A 27547-nucleotide genomic window follows, 5' to 3' on the forward strand; every position below is an offset into this window, starting at 1 on the left:
GCAAAGGTGTAGGGTGGGGCTCTAATGAGGGACAGCTCATTATGGGAGCAGTGGAGCATTTGTGCAGAGGATGTAAGGATGTGGTTGAAAGGGGGAAATGAATGAATGCCACCTTGTCCTTGTTTGCTGCTCCCTCTCTCTCTCCAAGTGTGAGGGCTGGGACTAACTTGAGGATGCAAGCCTCCTGACTAGCAGGGCTGCTGGAACTGACTACTTCTTAAAAGAGTTTCTCCAAGGAGTCCTTACACGCAAATTTTATGTTATTTTTACCCTTTCCAGAAATACTGGAGGCTGGAGGAAGAGGAGGAAAGCTCTCTCTCCTTTTAGAAATGGGACTACTGAGGTCTAGAGAAGGGAAAAGGCTAAAAATGGTGCTCTGGGTGTGGGTCGGATGCAGGGAGATGGCTGAGATGGCCATCTGAATGTAATAGTGTCCTCTGAGGGCAGGGGTGAAGGGCACAGTTTTCTCTGAACAGCACTGGGATATGGATGCTTGATCCTAAGAATCTTCTGCAAAGTATGTGTTTTTGTGGATCTGGGAGGAAGTATAGAGAAAAAGGGAGGTCAGAACAGCCCTAGTCGGAGCTTAAGGCCCTGGACATTCCCAGGGATCCCCAGTGGCCCCCAGCAGGCTGGTATCTCAAGGTTCACAGAGCCTGTCCTGGGTGCCACATCCTAGCACTGTGGTTTCAGGCATCTCCCACAATTTATGCCACTTCCACCACCCTCCTGCAGCTTTCTCTTTGCCCCTCACTGCCACCTCTGGGCTCAGTGGGAGTTGAGCAGCTAATCAGAACTGCAAAATCCTCTCTCCCTGCTGGATCACCATTAGACATCAATTTAGCATGTCTTTAGAGAGACCTACTCTTTTCCACTCCCCCAACTTTGAAGTCAGTTAGCTCTGACTAAAAGAGGGGGAGGGGAGGCTCTCTGTGCTCTACTCCACCAGTGGTATCACCCACCAGTATTTATACCGAAGAGGTTCTGTTGCCTTGACAACTTTCTTGCATGGGTTCTGGTGCTCAGAATATCTGACAAATAGCAATGCTTCACACTCAATGGGCAGAGACAGACAAGCAGATCAAAGAGCAAATCTCAATGATCAATGCCAGGGTCAAAGATGAAAAGAGTGACTGAGGCAGGATACAAGAAAGCCACTGAGGCCAGAGGATTCACTTAAGTTCTTCCCTTCTCCTATATTCTCTCCCTCCACCTTTCCTTATGTATTCTCCTCCTCCTTTCTGTGGAATTCCCGGGCCTTTTGGTCTTCTTCATAGATCAGTCATCAGCATGAACTAGGGGGCCTGTATGGCAGAGTATTCCCCTAGACCACTGAAGGGACATGGTGAGTACAGAGGGGGTAACTCCTAACTATGGCTTTGGTCCTCAGAGAGCTCCCAGCTTGTTGGAGGAGACCATGGTATTCATCTCCATGACACTTCTGCTGGGGGGAAAAGGAAGGCTATTAGTGTGAGGGAGCCCAAAGGTTGAGATGGTGTTCTCTGATATTGTTTACATATGTATGTATCATGGCGCATATAATACAGATGTGAGGCCACAGAAAAAGCTCACTGCAAAGATAAATGGTGCAAGAGTGGGGACTGGGGAGCATATGGGAGGACTTGCAGCAGGAGGCTGGGGAAGCTGGCCCAGGGATAAAAGTCCTTTTGTGGTAGAGAAGAGCTCTCCTCTCAGGTTCCATCTATAGGGCCCAGATCCTTTCTTTTTTCTCTTGGTTACATGGTCCTTTGTGAGAACCATATCTCCTTGGATGCAAAAGACCAGAGTAATGAGGAGGCAAAGGGATTCTGATGTTGACAACACTCTCTTTAAGTTGTTCTCCAGAGAAAACATGCTGAATGGGTGGGTGCTCATGTGTCAAAGTTTGGGTGTATATGTTAAGTAAGTGAAGCTTCCACAGAAACAGAACAAAATACTACATCTTTTGTGGCTTCCTATGGCATGATCCTCTTGAGTCACACTTGGATTAGTGTTTTAATGCATTCATTTCTTTATTCCTCCTGCAGTTTATTGTGTACTAGCTATGTACTAGGCCCTGCACAGTATAGACTCTTCTAAACCACTACTTTCTGCTTTGCTGAGAACTGCTGGGCAGCAGTCCCTCTCTTGTTAGGGACAAGGAGGGTTTGTACAGAGAGGAGAGAGGCAGAGCCTTAGGGCACAGTGAGAGGGAATGCAAGAGTGGTCAGATACATGGTAGAAAAACCAGAGCACCTGGGGGTTCCCTTGTCAAGGGTTGCAAGGAAGGAGAGGGCACTACAGTCAAGGATTGGAGAGTGAGATAGAACTGTGGGGGATTGGATGTGAGGAGATCATGGTCATCTTTGAAATAACAGTTTCAGGACTGGGTTGGTGCAGAATGAAAGCTTAGGTGAGCAACAAGGGGGGATTTTGTATCATCTGAAAGGGCTTCCTGGTTTCAGACCTCCTTTCTCCTGGTACACCTTGATCTCTCTAACTTTGCCTTCACGGGAGATAGAAGTGGCTTTTCTGTTGTGCTTTGCAGTGCTCTCTGGAGAGGTCCTGCCCCCTATCTTTCATATTGTACCCCAAAGGGCCCATATTGTCATATGGTAGTTCCACCACCAGAGTTATCTCTCTTGTGACTTCTTTTATCTGATGATTAGGACTGATCCCCAGTGAAGCTGTGAAACTTGCTTTCTAGGTCCCTTTGCCATTCCGGTCAATCGTTGACTAACTTCAGTAGCCTACCCAAATATGGCCGATGATTCCACCTCCAGAATGCCCCTCTCCTCCTCTCCAAAGCATTAAAACCCTGGCTCCCCCAGGCATCTGATAAATGAATACATACTCTTGTACTTACGGCTGGTAACAACTCACTAAGTTATGCCTCACAGGAGAATGTGTAGTTTAAAAGAAACATATTAAGCTAGAGAAATAAATCTCTAATGGTAGAATTTCAACTGCCACTGACAAGCAAATAGAAGTGATATTTTAGGGGCCATGAGCTGCATTTATAGAGCTCTTCTCTATCTCTGTCAGACCTTATCTTGAGGATGGAATTCAGTTCAAGGTGCCCCAGATGGAACAAGTGAGATTCTTACCCAGGTCTCTCTGAATCCAAAATCTTATCCCCTGTCTCTATAGCAAGATGCTGGGTGAGGTCTCCTGTGATTCCCTGCCCATGGCAAAGGCTAGATGACCCCTCGCTAGAGCACAGAAGGAATTCTTGCCTGGACAGGGAAGTGGCTTCACCCTGTTTGAAAGCTTCACTTGCTCTACTGATGGGAATAATTAAGTGTTGGCCCTGAGAGTCCATTCCCATTCTCCCTGTGACTTCTTTCACCAGAGCATACAGTTTCCAACTCCCAAAGCAGCAGCCTTGCCCTCCCGGGGGAGCACAGGGAGTAGGGGAGGGCTGGTCTCACCCTGGGTCATGGGTGACTTCACCTCCCCTTCCCCAGCCTCAGGTTTCCTTTTCTTGAGTTTATGATTCATGATTATTTCATTTGGATATCTTAGAAGAATCTTAAAAATGCATAGAATGGAAATAATCTACCTCATTACCACCTTCTCTGCAAATTTTTTGTTGGGCTTCTCTAGTTCTGAATGTGATACCATCATGTTCTTGCCTTGAAGCTTGAGTTAACTTTGATTCTGCCTTCTTCAGCCCCCCAGTCACCAGGACTTGTCTGTTTGTCCTTGAAATACCCAGGGAACCGGTCCTTCCTGGCCACCTCCAATGCCATCCCTAATTCAGACTCTCTTCATCCCATGCCTGATAGCTCCTTCCCTGGCTTTCTGAACCCTGCAGGTTTCTTTTACTTCAACTCCTCTTTTCACCATGTCTTTCCTCACTGGAACAGCTGATGGTTTTCATAGCCCTGGTCGAAGATTAGAATCCTCATTCTGTCAGCCACAACTCCCTAGCCTCGCCCAACCCCACTTTTTTATACTGTTTCCCACCAGCTCTGTCTTCTAAGCAAAGTGGTCTTCCTTGGAGCATATTTTCTGCTTTTTCTCATGTGGGTGAGATTTTTCCTTTTCCAAATGCCCTTACCTCTCTCATCCTCTCCTCACCTGTCCTCCCCCTGAATCCTTTAAGGCTCAGATCCAAACTCCTTCTTCCACAGAATCTCCAGTGGCCATTGCAGTTGGAAGCAATTGTTCTCCCATTTAAACTGTACTATTTTATTTTTGTACATCTCATTTGGCACTTTTTGTAGGTTTTCACTAATTGTTAATTTTCACATTTTATCTCCTTGGTTGCAAATTGTCTTTTCCATAGCACTTGGCACAATGAAGGGTGTCGGTTAGTGACTGCCTGGTTCTCATTCTTTCTGCGTCCTCACCTTCCTTTCAGTCACAGCCTGTCTTTGCCCCAGGAATCTGCCCTTGTTAATCCTGGCTATTTTTCAGCCTGTCAGTATCTCTGCCTGTGTTGCCTCAACCAGTGTTCCTCGCACCCCTTTTTCCTATTAAATCTCACCATCTCAGAGAAGCAGTGTGGGCCAGTGGGAAGCGCTCAGGCTTTGGGGCTGGGAGGATCTGGGTTTGAATCCCAGCTCTGCTGTGTGGTTTTGAGCAAGTCACTCTCTGAGGCTTTGGCCTTTTCAGCTCTGAAAATGGGGAAACTATTCTTTATCATTAGGTAAAAATACATAGTAGGCCCTCAGGAAACATTTATCTCCCTATCCCCTCCATTCTCAATTCCTCCTTCTCCATGCAGCCCTTCCCAAGTACCCCAGGTGATACTCACCTCTGCTCTTACTGAGATCCTGTGGCATGTACAGTGTCAGAGACATAGGGCTAAGCTTTGTTTATGTCTCTCAACTTAGAGAGCAGATGCCTGAGGTCCAGAGATGTGGAGCGACTTGCCACAGGCTTCCCCAAGCAGGTAAGTGGCTGAGCCAGGTCCAGCACTCAGTCCTGCATTTCAGGCAGGTGTCTGTCTCTGTACCCAGCCAAGACATGGGCTCCTTCAGCTTGAGGGCTGTCTCTATCCCCACAGCATCCTGCACAATGTTTAATGAACATGGAGAAGGTGCTTAATAAATACTTGTTGGTCAACTATGTGTGTGAGTCCTACTTCCCTGGTGGGAGTAAAGATTGTTATGTTCAGCTTTTGTCCCTTTTTGGTATTCAGTGCAGGCCTGGTTACAGTACCTGAAGGTTAATTTCAGACCTGAGAACCAGGGTTTTTCAGTGGTTCCTGGGGCTGTCCCTACAGTATTCTGCCTACCTCTGGAGAGAATGATTCTGTGGAGTGTCCATTTGTGAGCGGCTCCGTGGGGAGAGGCCTGTGTGTGTAGCCTCGATGCTTGCTTATACCACATTTCCTCCCACTCTGTACTCCTCCAGCCTCCCCTCTTTCCATCTCCACCCCCCACCCACTCCCTGCACCATGCCGCTGCTCTCCCTGCTCTAAGAATAAATCGTCACTGTTGCATAGCAACGAGTTTGGTTTCCTTTACTCCTCCTTCTCCTCCTCCTCCCACAAAAGTGCCTCAGTGCTAAATTTAAGGTAGTGTGTCAGGGGATGCTATCACCCCACAAATGCCTCTGAACCCCAGCATTGTTTCCCTATAGCTGCTAGCTTTATAAGGACAGAAACTGTGATGGCTTTTTTTTTCACTTTTCTACCCTCAGCACCTAATACAGTTTCTAGTACTAGGCACATAGTAGGTGTTCAGTGAAAATCTATTGGATGATTAATGAATGAATCATTTTATTGGAATTCTTGCAGTTAAGAGGTGCTTCTGGGAAGGGGAAATGTTATTGCAGACTCTGGGATTATCCATAATTCACCTCTCTTGGCTGGGTGCCTCCCCTCCTTTCTTTCCGCAGCCACCAAAAAAGCTGATCTAGCAAGAAAAGGCACATATTTCTTCATATCTCACTGTCATGTGGATGGTGGATGCGTTTCCCTCTCTATTTTCTGGAAACTGGTGGTTCAGGCAATCCACATGGTTTATTGAGCCCAATGGGAAGTACCAGTCTAATGGGGCTTTAGGGTTGGGAACAGATTGCTCTTTTTGATGACAGGAGTATGAGGCTTGTTTTCTGGGGAAGATGGACGTCTGTGAGCTTTGAAGTCACAAAGTCCTGGATTTGAATCCCAGCTCTGCAACTTGCGAGCTGTGTGGCCCTGGGTGGGTCCCTTAACTTAGTTCATGGGTTGTAAGAATTGCATGAAAAAAACTGCTAATAGAGCCTCACAGAGTGCTAGGAAACAAGGGTGCCCAAATAGTGTGTGTTTCTTTTTCCCCTTTAAATGGAGAGAGAGAAACATACCAGAAAATACCTATTAAGGCTAGTGATGGAATGCCATCTATACATAGACAGGCAGGACAAACAAAGGTAAACCAAGTGAAATTTAACAATTTTGGTGTCCTAAAAGCTTCCAATAAAGACTAAAAAGGCTCTAATGTATATTTGTTCAATAAATAAGACTGGCGTCAAATTCTGTTTGAAAGTGGGGCATATATCCTAAATAAATAAAAAAAAAAGCCAGTTTTCATTTTAGAACAGGATAATCTGAACAATTGGAAGCTATTAGATGGGCAGTAAGAGGGGGATCTAAGGAGTGTCTCTTTTGGGGCCAGAGGGAGTGTTCTCCTTGGACCTAACATATGTACCTTTTTTCTTTTTCTGGCCTGAAAAATAAGTGTTGGATTTCACAACTGACTCCCTAGCTACCCTATGTTCATCTCCTTCCAAACATTCCCAAATAGCATCCCAAATTGACTCAGTTGTAGCTTCATGGAGTAGGAAGTCCAGGATCCAGAGGGAGAATGACAAGTCCAGCTGCTCCTCTGAGATCCTGGAACTAGAGGTTGGAGAGGAGGCTGGGAAGGGGCCACTGTTCAGCTAAAAATAGCAGCATCAGCAACTAAAGAGCAGCCAGAGATCAGAATCTGGGGCAGCCCTAGGCACACATTCCCAGCAGAGAAGTCTGAGCTTAGCTAAATTGTTCCCTGCTCCTTAGGAAGGGGTAGTGGGTACTGCCTGATCTTCTGTGTCATCTGTGCATCTGTGCCTGCCCACAGTGGGCAGCTAGCATCTCCCCTTCCAGGTATGCACACCACTTCCTTGTCATTGTCACCATCATCCTCGTCCTCCTCTTCCTCATTGTCCTCCTTCTCTTCCTCATCCTCCTCCTCTTCCTCATCATCCTCCTCCTCCTTTTCCTCATCCTCCTCCTCTTCCTCATCGTCTTCCTTCTCCTCCTCTTCCTCGTCCTCCTCCTCTTCCTCCTTCTGGTTGCCATTTCTCATCCTCCCCTTCCCTCTTGTCTCTCTGCAGCATTACCACAGCAGCATCCATTTACTAGACTTTCATAAACCAGTCACTTTTTACAGTGTTCTTGGGCCTCTGTCGTCTGGAAGTCTGTAGTTTGAGATGGCATCCTGGACTGAAAGCTTCCAGGAAAACAATCCAAGCAGCCATTAAGTAAACATGAAATAGATGAGATAGAGTGTTCTTATTCTGTAGGAGTTGAGGCCAGTGGTATTTGTGGAGCCTTCTGGGTGTGTGTTCGAGAAAGCCCAGGAGTTTCCTGCTTGAAAAAGGTGAGGGTGGACTAAGTTAGTGCTTTCCTAGGGACCAGTGTTTGAGGGGAGGAGCAAGCCCTTCTCTTATGGGCAAGAGGATGCTTCCTGGCTAGAGCTTAAGGCTGGACCTTGGGAAAAGATGCACAGCAGCTGGAGGTGAGGGATCTGAGGAGACAGGGTTAAGGCCATGTTCGCATTTGCTCCAGACCTATCCTCCTCCCTTTATCAATCTACTGATCCAGTGACTCCCTCATTCATCTACTCAACAAACATTTAAGGAACTCTGCTACGTACCTGTGTGGATGGGAGAGTGTTCTAAATCAGTGAGTTTTCACCCTAGCCACACATTGGAATTGCCTATGGAACCTGAAAAATGCTGATGCCCAAGCTTCACCCCAGATCAATGACATTAAAAAGTCTCTGGGTCTGAGATGTAGGAGTGAGTATTGTATCAGAGTTCCCCGAGTGATTTCATTGTTCTGTCAGGGTAGACAGCCACTGGTCTCAGTGACATCTGAGGCTCCTTCCTGTGGCAGTGCCACTCACTGCCCCTCTTCTTCTGAGTGACATGACCGAAGGTGTGACTTGCAGTCACTGCAGCAGCTGCTACTCTGTGCCCACTTCACATAAACGTCTACTGAGCAGCTAGTATGTGCCCAGCATTAGAGAGACACAGAGATGAGGCTAACAGTATCCCCAGGAAGTAAATTAATGTAACCACTCCATTTCCTTAAATGTTTATCTGGTGAGCCAGAAGCCAGCTTTTCTGATGAATGGGATTTTCTGAGATTTGTCCTGTCTTCTCCCTCTGTGGAAGAAACTGTGACTATATCTGGTACGTTTCAGTTAAATGGAGATGAAGCAGGTGGTAAAAAAGACACACACAGAAATAGATGGAATGCAGGCAAACAGGGAGGGATGTTGAAGGGACAAAGTGTTCTCTCTAGGCAGGTTTTCAAGGGTGCACCATCAAGGTGAAATCATGGAAAGGTAAAAGTAAATAATATGCCTGTTTGAGTGCTTAGATTATCAGCAGGAATTGGGCCCTCATGAGGCATCTGGTTCTGAGCACAGTGGACATGACCCTGGCACTCAGAGAGCATACAATCCTCCTTGGCAATTAAAACCAATATCCCAAACACAGAGATCTTAAGCCCTCAGTTGTGTTTCACTGAAAGTAAGGTTCCTACAGGCTTGGAGAAGGGAGGTAATGGAGAAGTGCTCCCTAAAGTGTGGTCCATGGAACTGCTCTGCCAACCATTTGTTGTCAGTCAGTAATGAGGAGCACAGAAATAGAAAGGAAGCATTTAGAAACTTTATAGCAATTTGCCAGAGTAATTTTATGTCTGTTGAATCTAAAAATTAAAAAATTGGAACTTTTGTTTTTAAAATTGTACTTTGCTGGTAATTCATTTTCATTATAGTTTACTAAAGTACTAGTCTATAACAGATTAGAATAAAAGCAGAAAAAAAAATCAAACTGAGCCTTCACTGCAAATGGCTCGAGGAGAAGCACTGGACTGGAAATCTGAGACATCCTGGCAGGCTAGAGAGGTACTAGAAGGTGGGGAAAGGGCAGATGTTCTATCAGATGTTAAAAAGGGAGTAAGGGCCAGGCTCAGTGTCTCACGCCTGTAATCCCAGCACTTTGGGAGGCCGAGGCAGGCAGATCACTTGAGGCCAGGAGTTTGAGACCAGTCTGGTCAACATGGTGAAACCCCATCTCTACTAAAAATACAAAAATTAGCCAGTATGGTGGTGCATGCCTGTAATCCTAGCTACTCAGGAGGCTGAGGCAGGAGAATCGCTTGCGCCTGGGAGGCAGAGGTTGCAGTGAGCTGAGATTGCACCTCTGCACTCCAGCCTGGGCAATAGAGCGACTCTGTCTCAAAGAAAAAAAAAGAAAGGAAAAAAAAAGAGGTGGGGAGTTAGTAAATCCTGGAAACCTAGAACTTATCCATGAGTGAGGCTCTAAAACAACAAATATTTATTGAGTTATTTGTGGATGCTGGAACTATACCATGTGCTTTATATAAATTATTTTATTGTCTCCTTTTACAAAACTATGTGAGATAATAGCGCTTATCACCATCTTTGTTTTGCGAGGCTTGAAAAGAGCAAGTAAGGTCCCCAGGCTATCACAGCTAGTGAGTGGTGGGCCTACATTTTAAAGCCAGGTGTGTTGGACTCCAAAGCCTAATGGTTTATAACTCCCCACCCCATGCAGCCCCTCCAGGTGAGAGGGAGCACAGGCAATAGGCTCTGCCCATCCAGACATTCCAGAATACGAATGAGGAGAAGGCCCTGCAGATTCAGATCATGGAGCGTCTTCTATAAGCAAGTGCTTATGGAAGATACTCTGCCTCCTAGGGAGAGACAGAGTGTGGACTTTTATCTGACAGTTCTTGCTCTCTGTTCGCCTCCGTGTTATTTCAAGAAGTATTTGAGTAGGTGGACCTATCCTAGTTTGGGCCTTTTATTAGGTTTTGAATTGTCCTGTCAGTAGCTTGTGTTAGTGGCATCTCCATCCATTAGAAAAAAATTATTTTGAAATAATTATACCTTCATAGGAAGTTGCAAAGAAACATACATGTAAGTCCTGTGTGCCCTTCATCCAGCATCCCCCACTGTTAACATCTTGCACAACTGTAGTACAATATCAGACTAGGAAATAATCCACAGACTCATCCATCCAGTTTTGCTCCCATATTCTGTGAATCACATTTTAAAAGAAGCATCACTAGGCCAAAGTGTATCTGGAAGAGGGAGAGGGTGGTTGGTCTAGAAGCCAGGTCATATCCAGAAATTCTAAGGGACTACTGTGAGCTTTTTGCATATAGATGCTGTATGGTATTTACATCTCCTGTCTTAGCACCTAAAACAGTGTGAGGCACACAGTTGATCCTCAGATGTTTTTTGGATTGAATGTTTGATTCAGAGCGTAAAACCTGTGTACACACATAATGGGTGCCTTCCATGTTGTGGGGCCTCTAGTGAGGAAGAAGGGTGAGATTTGTCTGTCCCCTATTGCTCTAGAATGCAGAGCTGGGATTAGTGAAAGGGGGAAGGATGGAACAAGAAACATCCCACCCAGATGTATAGAAGGACTTGACCAACAATGGGAGCAATGCAGCAGGGATGTAGTCGGATCCCCTCTACTAGTTGTGTTTAGTCAGTAGCAGGCCATCAGGGGTTCAGTGGGATGATTAATGCATTTTTTGTTTTTAGTACTAGATCAGATGGCTTTAATGGAAATCTCTTTCAGTTTCTTGTTTCTGAGATTCTAAGAACATGTGCTTATGGACAGGAATAGGATAACTGGGAAGGGGCACCAGTTTATGGGAGGAATCTTCATGGAGTTTGAGGAAACAGCAGAACTTTCTCATGGAAGATCACCTGTAGATTTTGAAAACACTGTATTTGCTTTTTAAAAGGAAGATCATAGGCAGCCAGGTATGAAACCCCTTCTCTTAGTGTTTTCTGTGTAACCTGTGGAATTTGCCCAGGGGAACATCTAGAGTTAACCTGGAAATCAGATGCTTTTCTTTCAGGCAGCATTTGGCAACATCAAAACATCAGTTCTAGAGAATATTGTGGGTGCTAGAGTCTGACTATAGGTGACATGTTTTTGTCATGTTAATCAATTATTGAAATTAAGGAGAAGATTATTGCAATTTCTATTCCAGGAAATGAAGCATGCGCTGAGTTAATCGGATTACTTTCAGGTGAAAAAGGAAAAAAAAAAATAGGTAAAGGTTCTTAAATTAGGCCACCTGAGAAGGTTATTATATATTCATATATGATTACCTGGAAGGTATGAATTTAAATGATTTATGTTTTTATTTCATTCTGGCTAGCAAGGAAGATAGAAACTATTCCTTTCATGTGTTTTAAAAGCTCACAGAAAATCCATCTTTTTTTAGTTGGGGAGAAGAGAAAGGAACAAAAATGTATTTACTGCCTACTATATGCCAATAACTTTATATTATTATTATGTTAATTTTCACAATAATTCTGATGGGTATATTTTATCATTATTATTTTATGACTAAAAAAACTGAAACTCAGAGCAGATAAGTGTTCTGGGGCACACATTGAGTGAAAAATAGAGCTGGGACGGAAAGCCAGGTCTGGCAGACTCCAAAGCCAGTGCTCTTTATGCTGTTTACTATTGGCGGCATGCAACCCTAGCAGAATCCAAACTGACTATGTTCATGAATGGATTTCAGAACTTGTATGTCTCATAACCACAGGTGTCAGTTCCCTGTCTGTAGCAAAGTCTGCCCAGATGAGTCTACCATTGCTGATGACCTTTTGTAGTAGAGTCACTCAGGCATTCAAACCATTGCTACAAGTAGGAGTCTTGGCACCTGCCCATCTCCCTGTACCCCCCAGTGCCTCCACAATGCATGATCTTGAAGGTGAATGCTGTCCTTTCCTTTGGCTGTGGCACAGCTTCCAGCTTGCCTGCTGCCCAGTGTCTAATAATCCTAGCTTAATTTTTTTCCAAGTTTTGGAAGTGGGATCTCATTCTCTTAAGTGGCTTGGAGAGAAGCCAAGAGACCCCATGGTACAAAGGACAGAGCACATGACAAATATGTTCTATCCATGCTATGGAACTTGCCAGCCATGTTGTTTTAAAGAGTCTCTTAGTTGTCTGAGTCTCAGTTCTTTCACCAATGAAAAGGGGATAATACTAACCTTCTCTATTTTCATTGTAAGGTGAGTATGAGATTCAGATGCTATTGGTATCTAGGAAACTCTGAAAATAATAAGGCATTATACAAATGTAAGAGAACCATCTGTCCTCTGCAAAAGCTTTCCTCCAGAAGAGGTGAAAGCCAATACACACGGCAGAGTAGGGAAACATCAGCTTTTACTAGCCAGCCAGGTTCCGTTTTGCTAGAAGTAGACTTGGTCTCTGTGGCCTCCTCTTTTCCCTGAATAGCATAGCTGTGTTTCTTGGCTTGGCTTATTGAAATAATTACTCCCAATCTTCCCTTTCCAATGAATGCCAAGCTGTTAGACCTGAACTACAGCCACTGGCTGAAGCCTTCCAAAGATCCTGATTGGGTGGACTGTGTCTTGCTCAGCTTAATTTGCTTGCTGGTTATGTAAATATTAGGGTTGTTAATCTTCATTAGAGGGTGTTAGCCAAGAAAAATTGTATTTTTATAAACCTGTATATTAACATGGGGAAAAAAGTAAAAGTAAACCAAACAAAATTGAACAACTTTGATGCCCTAAAAGCTTCCAATGAAAACTAAAAAGCCCCTTATGTGTATTTGTTCAACAAATAAGACCATGGCTTCAAATTATTTTTGAAAGTGGGACATAGATACTAAATAAATTAAAAAGCAAATTTTCTTTTTTTTTCTTAAGGAATTTTCAAGTTTTTAAAATTATTATTATACTTTAAGTTCTAGGGTACATGTGCACAACGTGCAGGTTTGTTACATATGTATACATGTGCCATGCTGGTGTGCTGCACCCATTAACTCGTCATTTACATTAGGTATATCTCCTAATGCTAGCCCTCCCCCCCCACCCCACAACAAATTCTCATTTTGAAGAGAATAATCGGGATAATTAGAAGCTATCCATTTTGCTGTCATTTATAGATTTGAGTTTGCAAAGCAGTTTTCATGGATTTTTTATTTTCCTACATGGACTTTATTCCTTAAATGTAGTTTGTGTTTATATTTTCATGTTATAAACTTTTCACTGAAGTATAGCAAGTGTACAGAAGAGTGCACAAATTCTAAGTGTACAGCTCCATGGATTTTTACCCAGTGAACACACTTGAGTAATCAGCACACAGATCAATAACATTATGAGCATCCTAGAACATTAGCCCCCGCAGGGTCCCTTTCTGTTGACTAGCTCCTCCTCTCAAGGGTAATCTGTGGCGACTCCCAGCATCATAGATTAGTTTGCCTGTTTTGAAACTTGGTATATGTAGAATCCTAAAATACACACTATTTTGTGTCTGTCCTCTTTTGTTCAATGTTATGTATGTGAGATTAATCCATGTTGTGTATAGCAATTTATTTCTATATTGTATAAATATGCCACAATTTATCCATCTTACTGTACAAGGTATTTGGGTTGTTTCCAGCTTGGTGCTATTATGAATAAAGCCGCTATGGATACTCTCGTACGTATCTATTGATGAATATATACACCCAGTTTTGTGGAGTATATACCTAAGGGGAAATACCAAGGAATGGGGTATGAGTATGTTTAGCTTTAATAAACACTGCCAAAAAGTTTTCCAAAGCAGTTATAATGATTTATATCTTCACCAGCAGATAGAATACTTCCCATTGTTTCAGACCTTTGCCAATATTTGGTATTATTTATCTTTTCCATTTTGGCTTTTCTGCTAGGTATGTGGTAGTGTCACAGTGTGGGCGTTATGTTTTTGTTTTTTGCATTTCCTTGATGGCTAATGAAGTCTAGAACATTTTCATATGTTTATTCGCCATTTGGATATCCTCTTTTGTAAGGTGAATCTTCATGTCTTTTGCCTCATCTTTGCTATTGAATTATCTGCCTTTTTCTTATTGAGTTGTAAGAGTTCTTTATGCATTCTGAATATGAGTCCTTTGTGGAATATATGTATTATGAATATTTTCTTCCAGTCTGTGGCTTGTCTCTTTACACTCCTTATGATGCATTTTCATGAAATGAACATATGTTATTAACTTTATTGTGGTCCAGTTTATTATTTTTTCTTTTATATTTAGTACTTTTTGTGTCCTGTTTAAGAAATTTTTGTCTACTCTAAATATTTCCTACTGAAAGCTTTATTGTTTTACTTCTCACATTTGGATCAGTAATTCATTTGGAAATGCTTTTAGTGTACGGTGAGAAAGAGAGGTTATTATTACTATTTTGTATTCAATTTGAGAGCAGGTACTGTTTATTAACTGACCACCTTAGAAAAATAATCATGGTAGACACCTTAGTTCATTCTAATAAGCCTGTTGATCTGGTCCTCCCTGTTGCCAGCATCTCCACCTTCTACAAAATGGATGGTCTTTTTCTTCATTCTGTCTCATGGAGAAGATAATTTAAAGGGCCACAGGAAGTTATTTGCTTCTTTGAAGCGTTTTCCAACATTATAGATCTCATGAATCAGATCCTCCCTGCAGATGATGCAAGAGATCGAACAATCAAAGCGTTATCTGTCAAAGCAATTCGCTTCTTATTGATTTTGCCATAACCACGCTTGTAGATTAGTTCATTTACTGACTTCAGATTTGGGTACCCCTATGCAATATATGGTTCTACAGTCCTCAGCATATTAACTGAAGTCTTGTTAAGCTTCACAAAGGTTCCATTGAAGATTTGACGAAGGCGAAGAAGCTGCAACACCTTTCGGACCTTTGGGCTCCCACCATTGATACCTCTGATCCTGATGACAAATGCCAATTTGGGTTCTGCAGGTACATAGAAGTTGCCAGCTTTTCTTGCCATCCTGGCCATTCGAATTTCAGTTCTGTACATCTGCCTATATTCCTTGTTATAGTGCTTTTCTTTTTCTTTTCTTTTCTTTTCTTTCTTTCTCTTTTTTTTTTTTTTTGAGACAGAGCCTCTCTCTGTTGCCCAGGCTGGAGTGCAGTGGTGCAATCGAGGCTCACTGCAACCTCTGCTGCCCGGGTTCGAGTGATTCTCCTGCCTCAGCCTCCCGAGTAGCTGGGATTACAGGCTCCTGCCACTGTGGCTGGCTATTTTTTGTAGTTTTTGTTTGTTTGTTTGTTTGTTTTTTCGTTGAAACGGGGTTTCACCATCGTGGCCAGGCTTGTCTTGAACTCCTGACCTCGTGATCCACCCGCCTCGGCCTCTCAAAGTGCTGGGATTACAGGTGTGAGCCACTGCACCTGGCTGTGCTTTGCTTTTTCATAGATAAGCTTCCTCCTTGCCTTTTGAAGCACCTTTGTGCAAACTTCTTTCTCAGGTGCTTGATCTTCAGCTCTGTGAAATTCCTACACTTTTTCTTAAAGGTTTCTGGCACAACAGGAACCTTCTTCTTTTTTTTATTTTTTTTAATTTTTTAAAAAAAGTTTTAAATTTTTTTATTTTCATTTTTTATTATTATTATTATACTTTAAGTTTTAGGGTACATGTGCACAATGTGCAGGTTTGTTACATATGTATACATGTGCCATGCTGGTGTGCTGCACTCATTAACTCGTCATTTAGCATTAGGTATATCTCCTAATGCTATCCCTCCCCCCTCCCCCACCCCACAACAGTCCCCAGAGTGTGATGTTCCCCTTCCTGTGTCCATGTGTTCTCATTGTTCAATTCCCATCTATGAGTGAGAACATGCGGTGTTTCGTTTTTTGTCCTTGCGATAGTTTACTGAGAATGATGATTTCCAGTTTCATCCATGTCCCTACAAAGGACATGAACTCATCATTTTTTATGGCTGCATAGTATTCCATGGTGTATATGTGCCACATTTTCTTAATCCAGTCTGTCATTGTTGGACATTTGGGTTGGTTCCAAGTCTTTGCTGTTGTGAATAGTGCCGCAATAAACATACGTGTGCATGTGTCTTTATAGCAGCATGATTTATAGTCCTTTGAGTATATACCCAGTAATGGGATGGCTGGGTCAAATGGTATTTCTAGTTGTAGATCCCTGAGGAATCGCCACACTGACTTCCACAATGGTTGAACCAGTTTACAGTCCCACCAACAGTGTAAAAGTGTTCCTATTTCTCCACATCCTCTCCAGCACCTGTTGTTTCCTGACTTTTTAATGATTGCCATTCTAACTGGTGTGAGATGGTATCTCATTGTGGTTTTGATTTGCATTTCTCTGATGGCCAGTGATGATGAGCATTTTTTCATGTGTCTTTTGGCTGCATAAATGTCTTCTTTTCAGAAGTGTCTGTTCATATCCTTTGCCCACTTTTTGATGGGGTTGTTTTTTTTTTCTTGTAAATTTGTTTGAGTTCATTGTAGATTCTGGATATTAGCCCTTTGTCAGATGAGTAGGTTGCAAAAATTTTCTCTCATTTTGTAGGTTGCCTGTTCACTCTGATGGTAGTTTCTTTTGCTGTGCAGAAGCTCTTTAGTTTAATTAGATCCCATTTGTCAATTTTGGCTTTTGTTGCCGTTGCTTTTGGTGTTTTAGACATTCCCTTTGAAAATTGGCACAAGACAGGGATGCCCTCTCTCACCACTCCTATTCAACATAGTGTTGGAAGTTCTGGCCAGGGCAATTAGGCAGGAGAAGGAAATAAAGGGTATTCAGTTAGGAAAAGAGGAAGTCAAATTGTCCCTGTTTGCAGACGACATGATTGTATATCTAGAAAACCCCATTGTCTCAGCCCAAAATCTCCTTAAGCTGATAAGCAACTTTAGCAAAGTCTCAGGATACAAAATCAATGTACAAAAATCACAAGCATTCTTATACACAAATAACAGACAAACAGAGAGCCAAATCATGAGTGAACTCCCATTCACAATTGCTTCAAAGAGAATAAAATACTTAGGAATCCAACTTACAAGGGACTTGAAGGACCTCTTCAAGGAGAACTACAAATCACTGCTCAATGAAATAAAAGAGGATACAAGCAAATGGAAGAACATTCCATGCTCATGGGTAGGAAGAATCAATATTGTGAAAATGGCCATACTGCCCAAGGTAATTTATAGATTCAATGCCATCCCCATCAAGCTACCAATGACTTTCTTCAGAGAATTGGAAAAACCTACTTTAAAGTTCATATGGAACCAAAAAAGAGCCCACATCACCAAGTCAATCCTAAGCCAAAAGAACAAAGCTGGAGGCATCACGCTACCTGACTTCAAACTATACTACAAGGCTACAGTAACCAAAACAGCATGGTACTGGTACCAAAACAGAGATATAGATCAATGGAACAGAACAGACGTCAGAAATAACGCCACACATCTACAGCTATCTGATCTTTGACAAACTTGAGGAAAACAAGCAATGGGGAAAGGATTCCCTATTTAATAAATGGTGCTGGGAAAACTGGCTAGCCATATGTAGAAAGCTGAAACTGGATCCCTTCCTTACACCTTAATACAAAAATTAATTCAAGATGGATTAAAGACTTAAACCTTAGACCTAAAACCATAAAAACCCTAGAAGAAAACCTGGGCATTACCATTCAGGACATAGGCATGGGCAAGGACTTCATGTCTAAAACACCAAAGGAACGTTCTTCTTCTTCTCTTCTGCACCCTCCATGGTTCCAGCCAGAAAAAAAGAGATTTTTTTTTCTCCTGTTTTGTCATCAGTAGACTTGAAGACATTTATTGAAAATACCATTCTTTCCTCACAGCATCACAATGTCACCTTTGTCTTAAATCAGAGGTGCCACCAAGTAGTTGATACTACCTTGAGTTTGATTGTACTAAATAAGTGGCTAATCTCTTGGCACAGGCAGGGGTGACTAAGAAAGGCCAGGACAGGATCAGAGGTCTAGAACATTTCCAGATCCACTGCCCCACAGACTAGGTTTAAATATCCTTCTCCAAGTAAAATAACTTTAATAGAATCATAGTATGAACACACAGACAGTTCACAAACAAGACAGTTAAGAAACCATCCTCTCCATTAGAAGATGGATATGGAGTGGAACCATATGAAATGGAATTTAAAGAAATGCAATACCTACTTTCAGGTTAAATTCAGTTTTTCACAAGATTCAACTGAAAATGATTATTACTTTGTCTAATACCAGTTCTCACAATAGGGGAAAGGCTTTTCTGGAAACAGGCTTGGCTCATGCCCATTTCTTGGGGTTCATCCATCACATCTCCCTCAGCTGAGTGCAGAATTAGACACACAGAGCCTTTACCTTCTTGCTTATTTTAATTACTCTGTGAAGGGCCTTTTGTTTGTGTCCAGCTGCTTCTGGCAACCTGAAATCTTTCAGGATTTCTAAGATTCATGTGGGTCTGGGATGCTGATAAGGCAGGGTCTCCTTAGATAGATGGACACCCATCCAGGGGCCCCATCCAGCTTAAACTATGGAGGACATCAACTCTCTGGCCAAGCCCTCATTCATCCAGAGAATACAGCTTCCTTCCATCAGCCAGATTCAGGGTGGTATATGAAGTGGAATCCCTCCTCTTAGGGGACTTGGACCTGGTCTAGGCATCTTTAAGTTCAGGGAGTTTCCCTCCACCTCTGCTTCTCTCTCCTGGGGCTGACCCGAAAGTCTTGGCTACCATGAATGAGAAACATTGTTCAGCAAACAAACCTCATTGGAGCAACAGCTTCTTTTGTAAGTTTCCATTTGGTGAACAAGTGCAGTTGAATACCTTCTGTATATTAGCACTCAACATCTATTCCCAGTCCTTGGGAGACTTAGTTTACCTCTAATAGTCTCTACTTAAACTTGGGGCCTGACAAACTTTACTAATGCTTGATCACCTGACCTCAAGTCTTGCTCATTCCTGTTCCCCGCCATGTTAGCTGAGTATTTTGTAATGAATCTCATCTGTCTGCTGTGTATTATGCCCCACTTTGAACCTGTGTTTTGACTTGAGTGAATCCATGTCCTATTAACCAGCAAGACTCCAACTTAGCCGAAGTCCTAAGTTCTTAAGTATCTTGAGATGCTTCGCTGCTGCCCCAGGATCTGCCATTGAGCTCAGGACAAAGCAGTGCACTTGTCAAGAGAGAATTAATCTTTTTCGCATAATGCCATCCATGTGTTGGGGTCCTGTGTTTTCCCTGCGCCCAATGACAAAAGATATAACAATGACATGGAGTTAGGACTGTGGCATAATGTCCCAAGTGTCATGCCTTATTTTCATCAGGAAAGAGTCCCAGTCACTACAAGCCTTTGCCACCCTAGACGTTGCATAATTTTGATTTTGTTCACCCATTTGCTCTATATGTACACAGAATGGCTCTTTTAGGCTCTTTAATGTCTGTTCTTTTAAAATAGCTTTTTAAAGAGACTCTTCTGTTTTGTGTTTATGTTTCTTAATCTCTGCACATTTAAAAACCATTGTATATAATAGAGTCACAGACTTTCAGAACCCAGAGATATTAGATGCCATTAGTTCAGTCTTTTCGTGACTACATAATATTGTGAGATTTGTCTCTCTAGAGATATTTTTAAACTTCTGTTACAATCACAGGAAGTCAGAGCTGGAAGACAACTAAGGACTGTGCTAGGCCAGCAATGTCATTCTACAGACAAGGACCCTGAGGAGGCAAGTGACTGGACCACACAGGCAGTGGTGGAATAGGGTCCTGAATCTCCAGACCCTCAGTCTGGGGCTCTTTGTTCGTGTAGACAGAGCTGCTTCTCACTTCCAATTTCACTTCCTAATTGTAACCCAAAGACAGCTAGGAGTTTCTCGTGGAATCTGTGAATGTGCTTGTTATGAAACACCAATCACTGCCAGGATTTAAGGTAACATAGAAATACCCGAAATGTCTTTTGGGCAAGAGCCATGAATCCCAAGGGGAGTAGGCTGGGATAAGTAGTTATGTTAATAAAACTTTTCCACATCAAAAGTGTGAGTCAGATTCAATGTATAAATACCTTTAAGAAGTTACACGCAGAGGGAGTTTAGTTTTAGTACAAATAGATCATTTGTTTGCATCCCTTTCTGAAATAAGGGGGGTAGAACTTATGTCTTTCAAGTTACATTGATCACTAAAAAAAGGAAAACCATCTGCAGGAGGGTCCTTTTCCTTGTGGACTGCTGTCCTGTGTGATATTTCTGATAAAACTTGAGTTTCCAGCGCAGCAGAGGAGAAGAGGAGAGTGTGTCTTTTCTTCCCTTTTGTCTTAACTGCATTCAGAAAATTCCACCTCTGCCCCTTTCCCCTGCGAATGCCCCTGGTCCCAGCTCCTTCCTGAGTCCTGTTGCTCCAGGTGCAGTGGCTGTGGGTCTGGGGCCTGTGGGAACCTCCTGTGATGGAGTACAGAGCACTGTTAAGGAGAAAGGAAACATCAGAGTCAGCTCTTCTTCTGCTCCTCGGGGCTCCCCTTTTCCTGCCCATCTTTCTCCTAGGATAGACTGGGCTACGCAGAGAGGCTCAGAGGTGTGCCTTGTAAACTTCAGAAATTATTCTACCCATCACACTCAGGGTTTGTTTCTGCCTGCTTTGTGTCACCTCCACCCCACCCTCTGCTCCTGAAGCAGGGATGTTTGTGGCTGAATGAGGAGGGTGGAGTAGATGGGAGTGTGTTTACAGCCTCCTCTGGGCTTGTGCCTGGTGACTAGAAGGACCTGGATGGGAACATTGTGGAAGAGATAGCCCACTTCTCCCAGGAAGCTCCCAGTCTACTGAGGAGATGATAATTGCTTATCTGATGGCCTCTGGTATAAAGTGATGCCTGAGCTGAGCGTTTCTTCATTACCTCTCAGATGCCAGCACCAGTCCTAGGCTAGTGCATCAGTAGAAGCCGGATCTGAGCTGAGATGGTGATTCTGTCCTCTCTGGAGAGGCCATTGTCCCCAAGAGGCATTCATGTGGTGATTTGCAAAACACTGTTGAGTTTCTCTTTGCCTGTTTGGGGATTTTTATGCAAAGGGATCTCCATTCCTAGAATTCACTGAAAGCAATCCCTGACATGCCCTCTGCAACTCATCATGTTAATGGGAAAGAAGGGCTGGAGGCCAGCCAGGGTATCCTCCTCCCCCCGCTGCCCACCAAGCCATGTCAGGATGGCTATATTGATTGCAGAGTCTGACGGAAGATTATGGCAATGGATGGGGATTCACTTGGCTTTTGCAAGGCCACTGACAGTGGAGAAATAAAGCTCTGGCTCTGGAGCCTGTCTTCTTAACTGGGCTTCCATCCAGGTCTTCCTTGCCATCCCCCTACTCCCCCTAGTCCATCATGCACACCCAACCAGATCTGGCTTCTCTGAACACCTCTTAGTCAAACTCCCCGGTTGCTTAGAACCCCTTAACGGGTCCTCTTGGCCTGGACTCAGGGCCCTATAGGATCAGGTATACATCTACAAACAATTGCCTTTACAACCTTATCACTGATAAAGCCTGCCCTCTGCAGTGAAACCCACCATCTAGTCAGATGGGTTCTTCTCATAGTCCCCTAAAAATTCCAGGCTTATTTGTACCTCTATGCCTTTCCCCAGATTTTTCCCCATGTCTTCTGAGCTCACCTCCCTCCATCTGCTCAAATTCAGTTCCTCCTTGAGTACTTGGCTTATGCCACACCTCCCTAACCCTTGGCCCACATGGCTTTTTCTTTTCTTTCTTTTGTTTTTGTTTGTTTGTTTTTGAGACAGGGTCTTAGTTTGTCACTCAAGCTGGAGTGCAGTGGTGCAATCTCAGATCACCACAGCTTTGAGCTTCTGGGCTCAAGTGATCCTCCTACCTCAGCCCCACAAGTAGCTGGGACTATAGGCATGTGCCACCACGCCTGACCCATTTTTTGTATTTTTTGTAGAGATGGGGTTTTGCCCTGTTGCCAAGGCTGGTCTTGAACTCATGAGCTCCAGTGATCCACTAGCCTTGGCCTCCCAAAGTGCTGGGATTACAGGCATGAGCCACTGCACCTGGCTGGCTTTTTTTTTTTTTTTTTTAACTTTCTATCTCTTTTAAAGTTAACTGGTTACATTTTGCCTTCTCTGCTTCTCTAGCTGTGCAGTAGCCCATTTCTCTGATGCGTAATACCTGAGGGTAGGAACTGTTAGACCCTCCAGTCCAGGGCAAAATGTGAGATGAACACATGCTATTTCTTGGGTAAATGGGGAGAGATGAATGCTTGAAATAATGAACTCTCTCTGGACAATTTAGCATCATTTCCTTCTTAATCTGGTGTTCATATACCCATTGTAAAGTGAGGACTAGAGGTACTGATGGGTATGGGGGGAAATGGAAGCAGGATTCTCAGAAGGGTTTCCAGCATAGCAGTGATGATGAGCAGGATTGAGATGGAGCAGGTGCTAGATGAAAAAACGAAAATGAAACCCAAAGAAAACAAGTAATTGAATTTGACATACCTTGGTGAAGGAAGGTGGGTGTACTGAGTTGAATAAATGTCCCTTGAAAGTTCATATCTATCTGAAATCTTAGAATGTGACCTTACTTGGAAATAGGGTCTTTGCAGATATAATTAGTTAAGATGAAGTCATACTAGATTAGGGTGGGCCCTAAATCCAATGACGGGTGTTCTTGTAAGAGGAACAGAGGATACACAGAAAAGCAGACCATGTCTTCCATGCCGGCCTGGATGGAGGGGCCCATCAAGCACTCAGGGCAGCCTCAGGATGATGGGAAGCCATGGGCCAAGCCATCCCTGCAATGTGCAGGAGGGAGAAATCACATCAGATGGGATCTCTTGAATGTTCATGTTTTTATGAAGAAGGAATCTGGTTAGAATGATCAGGAATAAAAGAGGTCTGTGCAGAGAGAAGGGTGATGGGGAGTGTACTGTGGTGCTTTTGTGAAAAGTGGATGGGATGTGGGTTTGCTTTTATGTGAGTGAAAAGAGAAGAGAAGGAAAGGAAGTGTGAAATGACCCAATTGGTTTTTTGCAATGAATGATGTGTAAGAAAATGGTCTTTTTTTTTTCTGGGCCACCAGGCAGCTCTGACTATCTGTCAGATGGAGTCACATCAGGCAGAGGGTGGGGTAAGAGACAGCCTGGCCTTTGGAGGATTTCCTTAGGTACCACTCCAACACCTTCTTTCTCCTCCTCGGTGTCGGAGGTGGTGAGGGATAATGGGATGCACACTGGGAGCCTTCTCTGGATCCCCGCATGGTCAGTGCCCTGTCTGAGCAAGTCTGTCCCCTTCTTGGATTCTTGGTCTTCTCCCACGTACAGAAGGCTTACAAAGTTTATGTAAGCATTGAGGAAAAATATTTTGTAAACCTTAAAATGCTGTATAATATTGTATCCTATAGTTCTCCAAGGACTGAGAAGGAAGATAGGGGGAGTCTTAATCCTTTGGGGTTTGAGGGAGGCTCACATTCTGTGTGAAAAGTAATGAAGGTTTCAGTTTGAGATGATGAAATTCTAGAGATGGCTGGTGGTGATGGTTGCACAACAATGTGAAAATGTGAATGGACTGAATGCCACTGAACTGTACACTTAAACATGGATTAAATGGTCAATAATATATGCTATCTATTTTACCATGATAGAAAAGTCACACCTCCATCCCTCCCCCAAAAAAGTAATGTACATACAGGACAAAGCTGATATGTGAGTAAATTTGCCACTCCAGATATTTACAGAGCAGTTATTAACATTTTGTGGTGAATGCTTGTATTTGCAATCATTGCGAGGAATTAGGACTGGTTACCAGGACTCAACACAATATGTTACTGTTAATGCTTTTGGATGGCTCTAGAAATTCTTTTGGGAGGGAGTAAATTATGTCACAATAATGGAAACAGAAGTGAACTATAAGCTGAACTTAATAACATGATCTGAGATCGCTTCTCCCCCTCTACCCCTGCCTTCAAGGTTGTTCTCCTGCCTTAGCACTACTTTTTCTTTGTTTCTCAATTTACTCCTTATCCCAGTAGGTCAAGGTGAAAACAGATTTGCATCTATAGTACAGAAACATGTGAATCTTCTGTGGCCTCCTGTATGTTACTAAAAATGTCTCATGTTATTATGGACTCCGTCCTGTGGGCCAGACTTTGCTCCCAGAAAGAAGCAAGAATTATTTGCACATCTCCCAGATCATTCTTTCTCCAGGCCTGTGGGCATCCACATCAAAGCCTTATAGGATCACCCCCAATTGTCTCCTTTCTCTAGCTCCAAGGTGTTTTTGAAGATCAGAGCCATAAGTATGATTACTGCTTGAGGGTCTCTGCATTTCTGAGGAGTCTCCCATAGGCTGAAGGCCCAGAAAGTAACTCAGAAAGGGGTTGAAAGATAGATACCTTTTGGATTGAGAAATTGTTTTACTTCATCACAAAATAAAGTACTTACAGTTTGGGGTTTAAATACTGGGACTTGTATTGTACCTCCTCTAAATCATCCCAGAAAATGAAGCAGAAGAACAATGTTCAATGTAGAACTGCCCATGGTGCCAGATGATTTTGAGTCACATGCAGAGCCAGGTACAGCTCTCAAATGTTTTGGCTACTTGTGTGACAGGCAGCCAGTTTCCTAAGAGGGGGTTGGGGGCAGGAAAAATTCAGTGCCTTCATTGTGGGCTGCTTCTTGTTGAATTTTGCTCCACAGGTTAGAAGACAGGTCCCAGTCTTCCTAATGAGGCATTGAAAGTCTAGGTGGAATAGATGCTTGCTGGAGCCTGTGGATATTATAAAAGAAAGAGCTCACTGCCTTAAAGTGGTCAGGAGAGGCAGGAGTGAGAGCCAATGTGAAGGTGTGGGAGTTGGAAGGAACTTGGAACTCAACTTCTTTTGGCCCCTCAACTTGAGATTCACAAAGAAAAAAAGCAATGTCTCCTCGCTGAAAGGTAAGAGTTTAAAATTTATCTGAACTCGGAATATTATAGTTTGTTTTGGCTCCAGTGGCATATTTCCATAATGTATTTAAATCACAAATCCCTGCTCTGAGGCAAAGTCAAAACACCTGGTCTTAGTCCTGAGGTGAGGCCCTCAGAGCTGGAATAGTGCTTTGCCCTGTGCAGGGGCCATTATCAGATTTATATACAATGCAGAAGATTGTCTAGAACCTAGAGAAGCACTAACTACAGTCTTATCCTTTTCCTCCTTAGCAAAATGGAAGCTCCTCCTTGCACAGTGCAGCCCCTTCCTCACTGTAGGTTATTCCAAGTGAGAAGAGTAAACATGACTTCCAAATGCCGTCTAACGATATATGCATATCTAAAGGAGACAAGGATGACTGAATGCATCTTCATGTGTAGGAAGTGAAGTGTCTGTTGACATTAAGTACTTCTTCATGAGTGAGAGGAGGCCCATGATGGAGATGACACCAGTACCTCCTTCTAGCACTCTGAATTCCCAATGTTTACTACTGCTGTCTCTGAAACTGCAGCATCCTCACCAGGACCACACAGGGAACAAAGGCAAGACACCTGAAATCCCTTTAGCCATATTCACAACACTTACTTCATAGATAAGATGATGTTTGAAATATGAGAAGGATTTTTTTTTAAAAGAGCACTCTATTCTCTTGGTATCCTAGTATGAGTGCCTGAAAGTGCACATTGGCTAGAAGGTTTCATGTGAGCATCAGCCCCAGGGTCCAGAAGACACTCTTGGCAAGCCTGGAGAGTGAGTATGTTGAACAGGCAATGGAAGCATCCATGAAAGGCAGGCAACTGCGCACGACTTTCCAACAGATGGCTGGTCAGTTGCACAGAGGGAAGGAGCCATGGATTCCATGATAATGACACTTGTGCCAGCTTTTGTGTTTCCAGAAGTATTGAAGATAAAAGGGAACCACCACATGTAGAGTATGTGAAGTCTTACAGAGACGAGGTCCTAAGGTATTTATTTTGACAAATCACGTTGCAAGTAATGTGAAAGCAGTTTGAAGAAAAAATGTCCCCATCTAATGCTGCATTACGGCATGCATTTCTTTAGCCTGAATCTGTCAGTGACATGAAAATACATGTTTTGTTGGACACATAATAGGTTGAACACATAATAGGTTCTAACATGGATCTGCATAAAGAAGAAAGAAGAAAGGCTATAAAGGTAGAAGAATAAATGTATAAATATTACAACAGGACACTGAGCTGGGTGGCTCTTTACCATAGACCTTGCTCATATTTCTCACTACAGGCTTGCTCTGAGCCAACTTCCAAGTTCTCTCCTTCTCCTTCCAAACTTCCCTGTATGTAATCTTGCTCCTGGGCCACCTGACTGATGTTTAATGCCTGGATATTTGCTTCCACCTCTGCATGACCAAGCCTTGGCCAAGTCACTGTTGCCTCAGTTGCAACATCTGTCCCCTGCTGAGGGCTGTCGTAGCTTTCATAGCTCACAGTCCAGCTTGAGTCTAACCTTTTCTGTGGTCATTCAGAGTAGCAAGAAGCATTGTGTTTTGGATTTACTGCAGAACTCACACACTTAACTGTACACAGTCAGTTTTTATAGCTCTCACTGCATCCAGATTGGACAGTGACCTTGGCTGAGACATCCTTTACCTCTGTTTCAGATTAATTTAGGCGGCATATAAAATCTCTGTGCACTGCCAGGGGAAAGTAAAGACTTCATGAAGAAATGGAGAAGAGCCGAATAGTTGACCATTGTTGCTGTATAAATCTTGGATCCAGGGCTAAAAGGTGGCAGTATAAATGCAGATGGTGCTGCTGCCATATTTTCCTGGCACACCTTTAAGCAGCACATTTCAAGCCTTCAGGGTTGGAATGGCATTTCCAAATATAGACTCAAAAAATCCTCAGATGTTTGATTCTAGAATAGAGCTGGGAATTCTGTCCTGCAAATGCCTTCTGCAGCATGGGAGCAAACCCACTCTTCTGTGTCTGTTGCTTCAAACTCTCTATTTTCTGGAAACTGGAGAAAGATGTGGGTCTACATTTTGAAATATATGCCTTGAACAAGAATTATGCACCTATAGAAAACTTGTCATACATTGAATAAACTCTCAGTTTACAGAAATCTATGGAAATATCAAAATAAAACATCAGAAGGAGCAGTAACTATAGAGGTTATTAACTAAGGGGATAACCTGAAAAATAAAGTTATATTTGCTAAAAACTGTATTTGATTAGTTTGGACTTCTTTTTTCCTATCCCTTTCCTGTTTTATATTTATATTTTATTTCTTCTAAAATTAAGTGATCTTTCACTATCTAGTTAATATTGTAGAAAATGTCCAAGTCTAGACATTACGACGGCTTTTGTTATTTAAGTCACATGCAAGAAGCAGCATGGTTTTGTGGAGAGAGCTCTACCTTTGGAGTCCAGCTCTACCTTCGGTGCTAACCCCAGGCATCTTTGTCCCGATCATAGTACCCCTCTGGGCCTCTCCTTATATTTGTAAAATGAGGGGGGCTCTCTGCAGTATCCTTCTGGCTATAAAATCTATCAGCTCTCATTGCTGAAGGTTTCT

General features: G+C 43.0%; 1 protein-coding gene, 1 long non-coding RNA gene and 1 pseudogene across 28 annotated transcripts in view; 2 read left to right on the forward strand and 1 right to left on the reverse strand.

The window, feature by feature from the left end:
• KALRN (kalirin RhoGEF kinase) overlaps nucleotides 1–27547 on the forward strand; it is a 690517-nt gene that overhangs the window by 104109 nt on the left and 558861 nt on the right. The window lies entirely within an intron of this gene.
• Nucleotides 995–27135, forward strand: LOC112208661 (uncharacterized). Its single transcript, XR_002943181.3, has 3 exons — nucleotides 995–1345; nucleotides 24723–24960; nucleotides 25222–27135. It is a non-coding gene; the product is annotated as an uncharacterized LOC112208661 (long non-coding RNA).
• On the reverse strand, nucleotides 14503–23284 carry LOC129143453 (large ribosomal subunit protein uL30-like; annotated as a pseudogene).

The sequence above is a fragment of the Pan troglodytes genome, chromosome 2 (genome assembly GCF_028858775.2).
Source record: "Pan troglodytes isolate AG18354 chromosome 2, NHGRI_mPanTro3-v2.0_pri, whole genome shotgun sequence".
Classification (NCBI taxonomy): domain Eukaryota; kingdom Metazoa; phylum Chordata; class Mammalia; order Primates; family Hominidae; genus Pan; species Pan troglodytes.